The 14,483-nt window shown below is 42.9% G+C and overlaps 1 protein-coding gene across 7 annotated transcripts in view; it reads left to right on the top strand.

Moving 5' to 3' along the window:
* The first annotated feature begins 1,643 nt into the window (after positions 1-1,643).
* HERC1 (HECT and RLD domain containing E3 ubiquitin protein ligase family member 1) overlaps positions 1,644-14,483 on the top strand; it is a 410,083-nt gene continuing 397,243 nt past the window's right edge. For all 7 annotated transcript variants that reach the window (XM_029575639.1, XM_029575640.1, XM_029575646.1 and 4 more), the window contains exon 1: positions 1,644-1,772. The gene's annotated coding sequence lies outside the window, so the exon portion shown is untranslated. The remainder of the gene's footprint in view (positions 1,773-14,483) is intronic.

A 14,483-nucleotide genomic window follows, 5' to 3' on the forward strand; every position in this document is an offset into this window, starting at 1 on the left:
TTTTTATCAAAATTAAAACAGGTTGAAATTTGCTTGTTTCGAGTTAGTTCACATCATAGGTGCCAGTTCTGTGGCTGCTTGAGCACCGTGGATCAGAAGCTGAGAGCTCTGTGCTGCGGAGGAGGGCAGGGGAGTGTTTGTCTCCCTGCTCCCCTGCAGCCTATTGGCTGGTTGTGGAATGTCTGACCAATGGGCTGTAGGGAGACCAGAGAGCAGATAGATGCAATGAACTGAGAATTTTCCTACCTTTGGTCTGGCCTGAAGTGTAGTGGAGATAGGGAGGGCTGCAGACATGTACTAGGAAAGAGAAAGAGGAGCTATGAGGGGGTGAGAAAGGGGCTGAGACAGGAAGTGCAGAATGCACTGTTCCTCGCTGGGTGGAATGAGGAAAAGTGAACAAAAAGTACAATTACAGGTAAATCCTTCTCATGGCACATAAAATAAGTCACTGATACTAAGGTTTTATGACTCTGGCACCAGCCTCTGGTGGACTGAATGTAGCCCAGTATCAAACGCTGTATTCTTTTATGCTGGGCAGGGAAAGTAAAAAAACTCTTCCTTTCCCTCTCTGTGACCATTTGACTGCATCCCTATAGCAAAATCTTCAATCTTCAAACCCTTCAGTGTCAGACTCACACCTTGAAACCCATAGCCTGGACTTTGAGTAAATTAACGGCTCAGGCACTGGACTATGTTGCAAAATTATAAACTTTTATTCTTCTGGGGTCACCAGCGGTCAAGTCACAATATTAAACATCAATAAAAAGATGAATCACAGCAAAGTAAACAGCACAGCAAAATATAAATACTTCAAGCTTCCTCTTCCTTTATCATAGTATTCAGATTTTAATCTGGTTCTCAAACATCCTAAGAGCCAAAGTCACTCTTCAAAGATAAACTTATGGGTAGTCATATCCCTTCAGAGTTCTTCTTAACAGTATCTCTCAGCAAAGTCCTTAGAAGTTCCCACTAGGTAGCTACTTAGTGGCATGGCATGGCAATGCTGGGCTGGGTAAACCAACAGATCCACTAAGAATCCCTGCTGAATATCAGATGCAATCTTTTATGTCTTACTGCAGAGGAAAACCCATTCCCATTCCGAGCACAAGCTTATATGACCAAGGCACACTCCCCCCTACTCTCATACCTTTAGATAAAGGGGTAGCTAAGAACAAGGTTATATATACTGTTACTGTAATATAACAAATCACACATAACAAAAGCAGAGGTTAAGTGACAAAATTTGAATTTAGGTAAAAAAGGAGACGTTATTAGTAACATAAGACCAGATCTAGAGCTTGGGCCATACTTTATGCCATCTTTTGCTCATAATTTTACAGACATTAATATATTTATTACATTTCTAATCCGCTTGTTTGTAATTACATTTTAATCACAAAAAAACAGGTTACAAATATACTGGAAATGCATTGAGATAAGAAGAGAAAATAAGAAACGGTAATAATAGAGACAAAAGGAGCACTGAAAACAACGCGCCATCATCCTGCGATTCTCATACAGTCTTCCGGCTCCGCCCATTCCTCGCGCTAGGCCCCGCCCACTCTACTGACCCTCTGGCACAGCCCGGTTGGTTTCCAGGCAGCGAAACGACTGCTGGGGCTCGGAGCTCGCGAGACTTCGCACTGCTCGCGAGACTTGCCTGTGACGTCACTGCACATTATTTCCACCCCGTTCTGTCTTGACAAGCTGCCGCTGCAGCAAAATAAAAGCGGCGCCGTAACTACCGCCAGTCGTCCTGTGACCCGGCAACGGTAAATGGTAGCGTCAGCAACCGGGGGCTCGGGAGAAGGGGGAACGCTGATTGGTTGGTTGGCGAGCACAGGCTTTTCTTATTTCCTTGGACGGGTCAGTGTGGCGGCTGAGCTCGGTCCGCTCTCTGCTTAAGTGAAAGGGACGTGTGAGGCCTCTGTCCCCCCTCAGCTCTGCGCTTGGATTTAGCTTTTTTTGCTCCCCCTCCCTGCCGGTACGGCGGACGCCTTTTTTTTTTTTAACTAGTACCAAAGCTGGCTGCAGTCATCGTGCAGTACTGAAAGGATGACTGTGCCTCGCAGTATATCGGCAGCCTTAGATAGTGTGGTCCGATGCTTTTAATTCATAGTGATAAAGAGCTGGAAGAGCTCCTTTATGGAAAAAGGCCCAACAGAGTAGGACTCTTTAGCTTGGAAAAGAGACGACTGAGAAGGGATATTATTGAAATTTATAAAATTATGAGTGGGGTGGAATGGGTAAATAGGGAATGATTAGTTACCCTTTCAAACATCATTAGGACTAGGGGACACTACAGGAAACTAGCAACTGGCAGATTTAAAAGAAATCATAGGAGGTATTTTTTTCACTTAGCCAGCGCACAACCAAGCTATGGGATCTGTTGCCAGATGACCTGGTCAAGGTAGCTAACATAGGCTCAAACGAGGGTTGGACAAGTTCCTGAGAGAAAAGTCCATAAACACTTATTACCTAGGTACCTATACTTGGAAAAGCCATTACTTATCCGTGGGAGTGAAATAGATCAATTATGTGGGATCTGATGGGTACTTGTGACCCAGACTGGCCACTGTCTGAGATAGAAAGCTGAGCCCGATGGGCATTGATCTGACCCAGCATGGCATATTCTTATGATGGACAATCAGAGTCTAGTTACAAGCAGTGTATTTTTCTGTTCTGTTGCTTCTATGTGTATTTCAGTTTTGGTGTACTTGAAGAAATTGTGTGGGGGGAGAGGAGTCATGTTAAATTGGGTACCCCTAGATGAGCCTACCACCATTAGCTTTTGAAACAAAAATAGATTAGTTTCACACCCTGTTGTATGATATGGTTATAAAGTTCATATGACTTTAGAAAGATGCTTGCCAAGGTTTTTGAAATGTCAGCACATTTTAACAGTTTATCTCTATGAAACTGCCAAGCTTGCTCCATTCTGGTTTAGACATAGGGTAATCCTTTGATATTGGGTTTGATTTAGGGCTGTCAAAAAGGGTAATTTTAGTGGTGAGATATAAAATCAACAGAATATACTGGGGCAGAATTTTACTATGTGACAATTTCTTGCTTCTTATTTTTTGTACCTCTGTGAAGGTCCAAACTTTTTTTTTTTTTTAAATTTAATGATATGGTTAGGAAAAAACTGAAAGAAGCTGCAAAAGTTATGAGTTTAGCTTAGGCATGGATGTTGTTTAAAAATACCATGTAGGAAGCCCAGATGTATTCCATGCAATAAAAAAGGTGGAAGGAAGGCTAAATGACTCCCGGCAGCATTAAAAGGTAAGGTGAGAGGATATAATATCTAAAAGAACATCTTTCAAGAAATGGAAAAGGGATCCAAATGAAGAAAACAGGAAACCGCATAAACATTGGCAAGTCAGATACAAAGCTTTGATAAGGAAGGCAAAGAGAGAATTTGAAAAGAAGCTTGCTGTGGCAGCAAAAACTCATAATAAAAACATTTTCAGCATATTCGAGGTAAAAAGCCTGTGAGGGAGTCAGTTGGACCATTAGAGGGGGTAGAAGGGATATTTAGGGATGACAGAGCCATAGCAGAGATTTAAATGAATTCTTTGCTTTGGTATTCACTGAGGAGGATGTAAGAGATATACCCATAAATATGAATCACAAAATAATGTGTGGCACTACAATATAAACTGTTCAATACATATATTAATTGCTTTATTTGTTTGAAGCCAACAGGAAAGAACACATTTAAACAATATACTCTTATTCTGAAAAGATAGAAACACCCAGACACGGCCCTGTTTCGCACCAAAGCTGCGTCAGGGGGACAGCGAGCATTCACATCTACAAATAAGAACAAAGTTAGAAGTATTGAACAGGCAGCAGGCACAGACAATAATATAATATTTCAAAACCAATTCAAGCAGTGATAGAAGACATACCAAGTCAAGATAAAGAGTGTTTCCCTGGCCATTACAGTACCTCAACAATGTGCAAGTTATATATGATATCTACAGTACAAGAAAGAGAAATTAGAACTGGCGGGGGGAGGAAGGGAAAGAGGGGGGAGGGAGAAGAAGTGGATGGGTGAAGAAAGAAGGAGGCTGAAGGGGGGAGGGAAAAGGTGTGAGGGGGAAAGTGAAAGCAGGGAGGGGAAGGAGAAGGAAAATAGTTAAACAACCAAGCAGGTGGCAACTTTATAGAAAAAAAAGGGAGGAGATTTTGTGGACAAAGGAGCAAAAACACACCTTGGTTGGAGGCAGCGTTATGAAGGAAGCTGCCAGCAAAAAGGGGACCACGAGGAGTCAGATTAATATCCTGAAAAGATAATAAAAATAGTGAATAATTAAAAATGAAGGGAAATCTTATAAAGGTGAGCCAAACAGTAAAACTTGCATTTCAGTACAGTGTTTCAAAAGTGGCTTAAAGCCAGCATAGGAATATGCGAAAACTTGAGGACGAGGAAGCTTGTCAGGATACAGTGCCAGAAATGATATACAAAGGTGATGATTCAGAGGATCTGAAACAAATTTCAGTGACCCTGGAAGATGTACTAGGGCAAATTGACTAAAGAGTAATAACAATACAATAAATAAATAGCAAATCACCTGCACCAGATGGTACATATCCTAGAGTGCTGAAAGAAATGAGAAATGAAATTGTGGACTTGCTATTGGAAATTTGTAAACTATCAGTAACTGGAGGGTTGCCAATGTAAAACCAATTTTTAAAAAGGTATCAAGGGGTGATCCAAGAAACTACAGACCAGGGAGTCTGATGTCCGTGCCAGGCAAAATGGTAGAAACTATCATAACAAAATTACTGAACATATAGATAGGCATTGTTTAACGGGACAAAGCCAACATGGATTTAGCCAAGGGAAGACTTGTCTCGCAAATTTGCTACCTTTTTTTGAGGATGTAAATAAACATGTGGATAAAGTTGAGCCAGTTGATATAGTGTATCTGTATTTCCAGAAAGCATTTGACAAAGGCCCTTATGAGAAACTTCTTAGGAAATTAAAAGGTCATGTGATAGGGGGCAGTGTCCTATTGTCCATTGCCACCTGGTTAAAAGATAGAAAACAGAGTAAGGCTAAATGGTAAATTAGAAAGGTGAATAGTGGAGTGCCCCAGGGATCTGTATTAGGACCACTGCTTTTTAATATATTTATTAATGATCTGGAAATGGGAACAAGTGATGTCATCGCTGATGACACAATTATTCAAAGTTGTTAAATCAAAAGGCGATTGTGAGAAATTGCAAGAGACATTGCAAAACTGGGAGACTGGGCATACAAATGATATTTAATGTGAACAAGTGCAAAGTGATGCACTTGGGGAGAGTAACCCAAATTATGGCTACTCAGGAGAAGAGTCACCACTTAGGAGAAGGATCTAGGTGTCATTTTTGAAAATACACTTCTGCTCAGTGTGCTTACGTGATAACTTCGTTTTCCTTGGTGTAGACAGATGGACTCAGGACCAGTGGGTATAGTGTATTCCTGATAGCAGTTGGAGACGGATCAGATTTCAATCTGACGTCAGCCCTAATACATATACCCCTGCAGGAAGTGCAGCTCTTCAGTATTCTCCTCGAAAAGCATTGTGGATATATGTGTGACTGAATAATTTGAATAACTTGATTAACTTTATAACTTGGTTAACTTTATTAATTTGAACTGGTTGAATTGGCTATAGCTGGAGACCGCCAGTGCCCTCAACCGAGAAACGTCGACACCCGGTAGGATGGGTGTCCTAGATGAAGGAAAGCATGGCTTACCCTTGAATCACTCGCTCCCGGGGATGTCCCCCGAGAATTCCATGAGTAACGGCAGCCGTGGGTGGGATGCTGAGTCCATCTGTCTACACTAAGGAAAATGAAATTATCAGGTAAGTAATTTCTCCATTTCCTAGCGTGTAGCAGATGGACTCAGGACCAATGGGTTGTATAAAAGCTACTCCCGAACCAGGTGGGAGGCTGCCCGTGACCCACTTAGTACTGCCCTTGCAAATGCTGTGTCCTCCCTAGCCTGAAAATCCAGGTGCTAAAACCTGAAGAAGATGTGGATGGAGGACCATGTTGCTGCCCGTTGCGACGTTGTCTTTCCCGGCAATGTGGACGGCCGAGATCTCTTGAAGATTCACTTCCGCCCATGACATTAGGGGGTCTATTTCCAGAGGCACCTGCTGGCTTCTGGTTCCTCCCTGACGGCTGATGCAGACCACTGCTGTGATGTTGTCTGACATTACTCTGACCGCTTTGCCTCAGAGTCTGTGTCCGAACCTTAGGCAGGCTAGTCTGACTGCCCGGGCTTCTAGGCGATTGGTATTTCATCCCGACTCGCTTTTGTTCCATTGCCCTTGGGCGGTTAGCTCCTGGCAGTGTGCTCCCCATCCTCGTAGGCTGGCATCCGTGGTGAGTAGGATCCAGGTTGGGGAGGATAGCCTCGTTCCCTGGCTCAGATGGGCTTCTTGTAGCCACCATCGTAGTTGGGCCCGAACACTGTCCGGGAGCGGAAGCCGTACGGTGTAGTTCTGGGACAGTGAATTCCATCTTGATAGTAGTGAGTGTTGTAGGGGTCTCATGTGAGCCTGTGCCCATGGGACTACTTCCAGTGTGGATGCCATGAGGCTGAGGACTTGTAGGTAATCCCATGCTGTGGGGCGAAGTTCGCTCAACAGGGTTCGTAACTGGGTCATCAGTTTTGATCTCCTTGTCGGTGTCAGGATGACCTTGTCTTGTTTGGTATTGAACTGGACTCCCAAGTATTCTAGAGATTGGGAAGGCTGCAGGCAGCTCTTGTTTGTGTTGACCACCCACCCGAGGCTCTCCAGTAGAATTTTGACTCTGTTGGTAGCCTGGTGGCTTTCCTCTGGGGATTTCGCTCTGATCAGCCAATCATCTAGATAAGGGTGCACACGGATTCCTTCCTTCCTCAGTGTTGCTGCCACCACCACTATGATCATGGTGAATGTCCGGGGTGCAGTGGCTAACCCGAAAGGTAGTGCCCGGAACTGGTAGTGACGGTCCAGGATCGAAAAGCATAGAAAACGCTGATGCTCTTGATGGATAGGAATGTGTAGGTAGGCTTCTGACAGATCCAGGAAGGTAATGAACTCTCCCGGTTGTATCGCCCTTATTACTGAGCGTAGGGTTTCCATGTGGAAGCGAGGAATCTTCAGGTGACTGTTGACCGCTTTGAGGTCCAGGATAGGGAACGAGGTCCAGGATAGGGAACGATAAAATAGATGGAATAATGGCCAGTATTTATTTGTTGTGGAGGCACCGGTGTTATAGCCTCTAGTAATCTGGTCAGTGTAGCTTCCACTGCCATTCTCTTGGAAGGGTCATGGCAGGGAGATTCCACAAACTTGTCTAGAGGGAGGTGGTGGAAATCCAGGTAATATCCCTCTCGAATGATGGATAGGACCCACTTGTCTAAAGTTATCTCGACCCATCTTTGGTAGAATAGGGCCAGTCTGCCCCCTATGGCTTCTTCCTTTGGATGGGTCGGCTGATCTTCATTGTGGGGTGCGGCTGGGGCCTGGGCCCGAGCTAGCTACCCTTTTATTGTGCTTGTTCCGAAAGGACTGGCTCTGGCCTGCGGGGCGGGCCGCTTGATATGAGCTTCTATATGGGTTGAAGCGCTGTGATCCTATGCCCCTGGAGGTCCGGGGGAAGGATCGCTGGTTTCTCTTATTCCTGTCCTCTGGTAGCCGCGGCAGTGGGGACTCGCTCCACTTGTTGGCTAGTTTCTCTAGTTCGCTTCCGAACAGGAGTGTTCCCTTGAAAGGCATCCTTGTGAGTCTCTTTTTGGAGGATGCGTTGGCTGACCAATTTCGGAGCCAGATTTGTCTTCTGGCTGCCACAGCGGATGAGACTCCTCTAGCTGCTGTGCGTACCAGATCTGAAGCGGCGTCTGCGAGGAATGATACGGCTGGTTCCAGGGGTTCCCCAGGAGTGTTGTTTCTGGTCTGTGCTACGCAGGCACGTGTCAACATAGCACAGCAAGTCGCGATCTGTAAAGACATAGCAGAGACGTCAAAAGACTGTTTGAGGATAGATTCCAGACATCTGTCTTGAGCATCCTTGAGTGCTGCTCCTCCCTCCACCGGGATGATAGTGCGCTTCGAGACCGCGCAGACCATGGCATCCACTTTCGGATATGCCAGGAGATCTTTGGCGGCAAGGTCCAGAGGGTACATGGCTGCCAGAGCCCGGCCCCCTTTGAACATGATTTCTGGGGTTTCCCATTCCAGGTCAATTAATTGCTGGATGGCTTGTAATAGTGGGAAATGGCGGGAGGTCTGATGAAGTCCCTCCAAAAGTGGGTTCAGTTTAGGCTCCCCCGAGACACTTTTGCCCGGGATGGCAAGCTCTTTTAAGCTTTGTGCGACCAGGTCCGGAATTTTGTCCTTGGTGAAGAAGTGTCTCATGGTTCGATGGGGTTCTGTCCCCGGAGGGAGTTCACCCTCATGCCACATTAGATGGCGAACAGTGCCAAAATGGTGACGGCGACCACGCGGACAATATGGCGACCACCTCGGAGGGTCTCCACGTGGGAGGACCCTCGGATCTGACCAGGGTCTAGCCCTGCTAAGGCAGATCAACCCGGTGGCATTGGTCCCAGCTGGCGACCTATGCATCTCCTTGAGCTTCGGAGACCGGAGACTTTTAAATAGATTTCTACCTTACCTTGTCTCGACGCTTCGTGGTTTCCTTCCGGGTGGTCTCTGGCTGCGGGGGGAGAGGGAAAATACCTTCACCACCGCGCTCGAGGTTGCACCTGCTGCCTCTCAGCCTCACCCGATGTCGGGGGCTAGGTCCCTGCCGAGGGTCGGCCGCCGGACTGAGGCTTACCTCCGAGGGATCGCGGAAATCATTTTGGGAATCTTGGCTGGGGGAGGGACCCAACTGGTGTCACGGCAGGAGAGCGGGGCTCGTCTGTAGAGGTAAGATTTCTTCTTAATTTGGATTTCTTTGGTAAAATTTACTCTAATGCTGTGCTAGCGTGCATAGAGTCCCTAACTGCTATAGAGACGGAAAATACTGACGAGCTGCACTTCCTGCAGGGGTATATGTACTAGGGCTGACGTCAGATTGAAATCTGATCTGTCTCCAACTGCTATCAGGCGTACACTGTACCCATTGGCCCTGAGTCCATCTGCTACACGCTAGGAAATATTAGGAAAGGAATAGAGAATAAAACAGAGAATATCATAATGCCTCTGTATCGCTCCATGGTGCAACCTCATTTTGAGTATTGGTGCAGTTCTGGTCACCAAATCTCAAAAAAGATATAGCAGCATTAGAAAAGGTACAGAGAAGGGTGACCAGAATGATAAAGGGGATGGAACAATTCCCCTATGAAGAAAGGCTAAAGAGGTTAGGACTCTTCAGCTTGGAGAAGAGACGGCTGAGGGGAGATATGATAGAGGTCTATAAAATGAGTGGAATGGAACTTGTAAATGTTAATCAGTTGTCTACTCTTTCAAAAATTACAAAGACCAGGAGATACACAATGAAGTTACTAGGTAATACATTTAAAACTAATAAGAGAAAATTATTTTTTTTAGTCCTCGCATAATTAAGCTCTGGAATTCATTGCCAGAGGATGTGGTGAAAGATATTAGTGCAGCTGTGTTTAAAAAAAGGTTTGGAGAGATTCTTGGAGAAGTCCATTAACCATTATTAAGGTAGAGTTTCAGCAATCCACTGCTTATTCTTGGGATAAGCAGCTTGGAATCCATCTCCCTTTGGGATCCTTCCAGGTACTTGTGAGCTGGATTGGCCACTATTGGAAACAGGACACTGAGCCTGATGGACCTTTTGGTCTGACCCAGTATGGTTCTAGTTTTCCCTTTTTTGATGGAGGGAAAAAAACTTGGGGAAATTAATTATAACAAATTTTGTGTTAGGTGATGCCATATAATTGGAATGGAATATAGATAAGAGTTCAAGACAGGAAACAGAGGGTAGGAACTAAATAGTTTTCAAAATGGAGAAATGTTGTTGGTGGAGTATCACAGGGATTGGTACTGGGACCTGTGCTGTATAGCATATTCATAAATTATTTGAAAAAGGGAACAAATGAAGTGATCAGATTCGCAGATGATATGCAATCATTCAAAGTTGTTAAAATGGCAGTGGATTTCAAGGTATTGCAGAGGGAGCTTTTAAGACTTGGAGGAAAGGGATTTCTTTGAAATATGCAAAGGTGCAGGAATACTTGTGAACTTGCTAGGGATTGAGGTTGACAAGTATTTTGAGGTGTCTGCTTGAATGATATGGGCCACTATTTTGGGAAACAACCTATCGTATGAAGCAAGATAGTTGAGAATTTAAAGGTTGAACACTTACTGATTGTAACCATGGAATTTTCTAGATCTGCTGCTTAAGGGAAACATGCCTCCATTTGCTGTAGAATTTCAATTTTTGCAGGTTGGAAGTTAAATGTGACATTTATTAACCTAGAATATTCTTAAAACTCTCTATCGTAGGCATAGAATTTTTGTTTTGTCTTTTGGTTCTGTTGGTTTCATTATTAAATGGAGATATAAGCAGGGTAACTAGTATTAATCCACAAACGGGGTTCACATCGGTCAACAGAAGATTTGCAGAAAAGTTTTGGTATTAGCTAGCAACCAGAGCCACAAATATGTACATGATCTCATGCAACTGTTGCACAGTAAAATTTTGCACCCAATGTCTTTTGTTGATTTCATGTTATGCTTTGCTGTACATTCACAATACACGTTTCACTCATTATAACATATATGGACAACTAATTTTAAATCTATAATCAAGGTTGGCTGTTTTATATGGGGGTATATAATAGTCAATTTACGGGGGCAGAGAGCACCTAAAATCTTAGTGCCTATGGGCCTGAGAGAGTCTTAATTTGCCACTGATTATCCCACCCCTACTGTAGCTTCCTATCTCCTCTCAATCGGAGCCAAAGACATCAAAATTCTCAAACAAATATGATCCTATCGTTTTCCAGGCTTAGGGTGCCTTTTGGAAAATAGAACCTAAATAATGAGATTAGGAGTGGTTAACTTTTTTTTTTTTTTTTTTTTTAACAACTATTCATAATAAAGATAAGTGACAACAAATGCAAACAGGGCATGAGGGAAGGCATTTGAAAAGGGTCATGGTGGAGGTGGGGAAAAGCACTTATGAAGGGAGGGCAGGAGGGAGAGTGCAGTTTGTCAGAAATCATTCCTTATTTATTAAGTTTTATGCACTAAAAATGATTCTGTAGTGCATATTATTTATTACATTAATCAGTTTTCCATGCGGTATTTAACTGCATGTAAAAATTAGAAGCAGGTGGGGATCTGCAACAATTCGGAGGTTTAAAGGGGTCCACACTTCCCAAAAGGTTGGGAGCCCCTGTTGTAGCTTATTTTGCATTTTGACTTTTTTGCTTTATATGGATTGAGAAGCTAGATTCTTTTAACAGAATGTGGCTCGTGGGGGGCTGTGCTAAAATCCCACCTTGTTCTTTGCACCATCTGGTGATTGGATTATGCTGTATATCTACACAGTATATTTCAGTTCTACAATACTGAAATTAAAAATAATAGAAACTAATTTTGCTTTATTTCTCAAAACATTCTCTTGTAACCTCCTTTTTGTCATGGTGCTTTCATCAGTTTCAGTTGAGATGTTTCAGATAGTTGTATTCTGTCTTCATACATGGCCAGAGCTGCCTTATTGTTAGTGCTATATTTAATTCTTTAAAAATTGTGTGCTGAAAAAGGTACCTGAGGATCTTAAGCTGGTCAAAGAAGGGTTAATGATTTGTTTCAAACCAAACCTGTAGTCGGTGATACTCTTACAATAACAGGTTCCTCTCCCAATGTATTCTAATGCATCATTGACTTTCATATTAATATGAAATTCTGTATGTCTGCTAATCAGAACTTGTATTGGGCAAACGTTTCCCTCTTTTTGTGCATTGGCGTGGCTTTCATATTTTATGTAACACTGAAATTAGGCAACTAGTGAATGTGAGCTAGTTGAGCAATTCAGTGGATTGCTTGCCCCCTAGTGCTTTATAAATCAAGAATGCCCACTTGAGCAGTGGAAAAAGCAAGAATTCTTGGCCCTGCTGGAATATTTTCGCACAGGACATACCCACTTGCTAGGGCAGTTTTATTAAGTATTTATAATAGCAACAAAATATATAGAATGGTAAAATAGAAAATTACTATGAGTTTCCATGGAAACTGCTGTTAGCCATTAATGACCTTCTAGCATTAGCCTTCTATCCTCCTGATGTATAATTTTATGCAGTGGTGGTGCTGCACAGAACTGTACAAGGTTAGATACTACGTACAGCAGTGCTTGGTTAATGTGTAATTTATCCAGATACTTCTGTAATACCTAACTCGCAGCCAGTCTTCTAATAGATTATAGTGTAATATCTAGTTTATCAAAGTGATTATTAGTTTAGATATAAAAGTTAATAAACTGTTATCAATTAGCAAGAACTGATTATAAATCTCATGCAGGGGTACAGTAAATGATTAACACAATTCAGACAGTTTAAAATATGAGAGAACATTCCTTATCCTCTACCGTCAAGAGTTTATAGTCAGACTAGGTAGGAAAAATGCAACAGGAGATCCCAAATCATGGGTTAACATATATACAAATGTATTTCTTGCTTAGGCTGACATGAGTGTGTCAGCAATTTTTCTCAGTCATTTTTTACTATTTATATTTCATGTGTATGATAGGCATCAGGTAAAGAAACAATTAACTTAAAATACAGGAGAACAGAAGAGAAGAACTTCCGTATTACCTGGGTGAATCAAAATGAGTATTGCTATAATGCTGTAATCTTAGTCTTGTTTTGAATGGAAGCTGTCTCAGAGTTAAACTTCTACACTAATCAGGGTTCAGAAAAGAAGGTAGCTTAATGATTTTGTTTTAACTACCAACTAATTGTTTAAATTTTACTTTTCTTGCATTATTGCATTAAATGTGTCTTTGGCTAGTACCCTGAATTTCTTTTGAGAATTCTTAATTACTAATTGCCTAGTTTAAGTCACCAAATTTTATCTTAGCGGTAATAATGCTTGTAGTCCCTATGTGAACATTATTTCCAAGTTAGGTTTTTAATGACTGATGTAAAGTGATCAGAAAGTCCATGAGCTCCTATAGTATAGTAATTAAATTACTATGTAGTAAGGACTATCATAATGAAAACAAACAGTTTATTTTAATTATAAAAATGGGTAAGTTAAGAAGGTCATTGTATGTGCCACAAACCACATAAGCCATTTCCACCATAATGGGACTGCTTCCTATGGTATGTGGGGAATTTTCGATCACCCAGGTAGTGAAAGAGTAGAATTTGGTCCTATACGCTAGTGCTAGAGTTGAACCTAGTACTTCAAAATAGATCACTGGAATTGATTATGGAGAAACATGAGACTATTAGAATTGCAAGATCCTTGAGATGAGTTCTAAGTGTAATCAATGCTTTTTTTTTTTGTAGATTTTATTCTTTTAGTGTGGTACATAGGCCATTATGCACATATGCCCGAATTTTTGAAGGCCCACACACATAAAATACGGGGTTCTCTCCGGGGGGGTGAGGGCGGGCTGGGACAGCGCCATTGTACGCTGTCCCGGGGAAGTGCACACTGGCAGCTGGCCGGTGTGCGTAACTTGCTTCTTCTGTGGAGGAGCAGTAAGAAAAAAATTGGGGTATCTAGGTAGGTGTTAGGGGTCGGGGTGGAGAGGGGAAGGTTAGGCAGGGCATTAGGGAAGTTCCCTCCCCACTCCTTAATTGGAGCGGACTGAGAGGGAACTGGGGGAGGCTGGATTGCATCGCTTTGTGTATCAATGGAAAATTCGGCCCCCCCAGTGTGCGCCACCAGTACATGCGTGCGCAGATTTTAGAATCCAGTATACATGTATGTGCGGTCATCCGATTTTATAAAATCGGCATGTCCATGTGTGCACACTGGGAACCGCGAACACATGGACGCATTCACGCTCTTTGAAAATTGACCCTTTATTCTTTAAAATAGTAAATTCCATTTCATTCTGCCACATGAGTCCAGTCTTGATAAGTGGGTTCTGTCTCTGTATCAGCAGATGGAGGCTGAGCACAGTTTCCCTTTATTCCATCATTACCACTATGTAAGGGTGGGGCAGCGCAGGGAAAAAAACACTATTTTCCTTTGATAAGCACAGCTGAATTAGCCATAATCTGTGGGTGATATCATCTGGCGGCTCTGATCGAATGTGTCTCTCCCAGCTCATAGAGCTTTGAGCTCTACTGAGCATGTGTGGGAGTTCCTGCACGGGCAGACATTTGTCTCCCCACACAAAATTTCTTCTCCTTGCATTTTTCTTGTGTATGCGACACACAAAGCACTTTCAGTGCTAACTAATAATGATCTCCAAGAAAACCAGCCGCTTTGAGTACTGCTCCTGCGGACAAATTAGGTCCATAACTGATGGTCATAACTTCTGTTAGCTCTGTTTGG

This window comes from Rhinatrema bivittatum, chromosome 13 (assembly GCF_901001135.1).
Source record: "Rhinatrema bivittatum chromosome 13, aRhiBiv1.1, whole genome shotgun sequence".
Lineage (NCBI taxonomy): Eukaryota > Metazoa > Chordata > Amphibia > Gymnophiona > Rhinatrematidae > Rhinatrema > Rhinatrema bivittatum.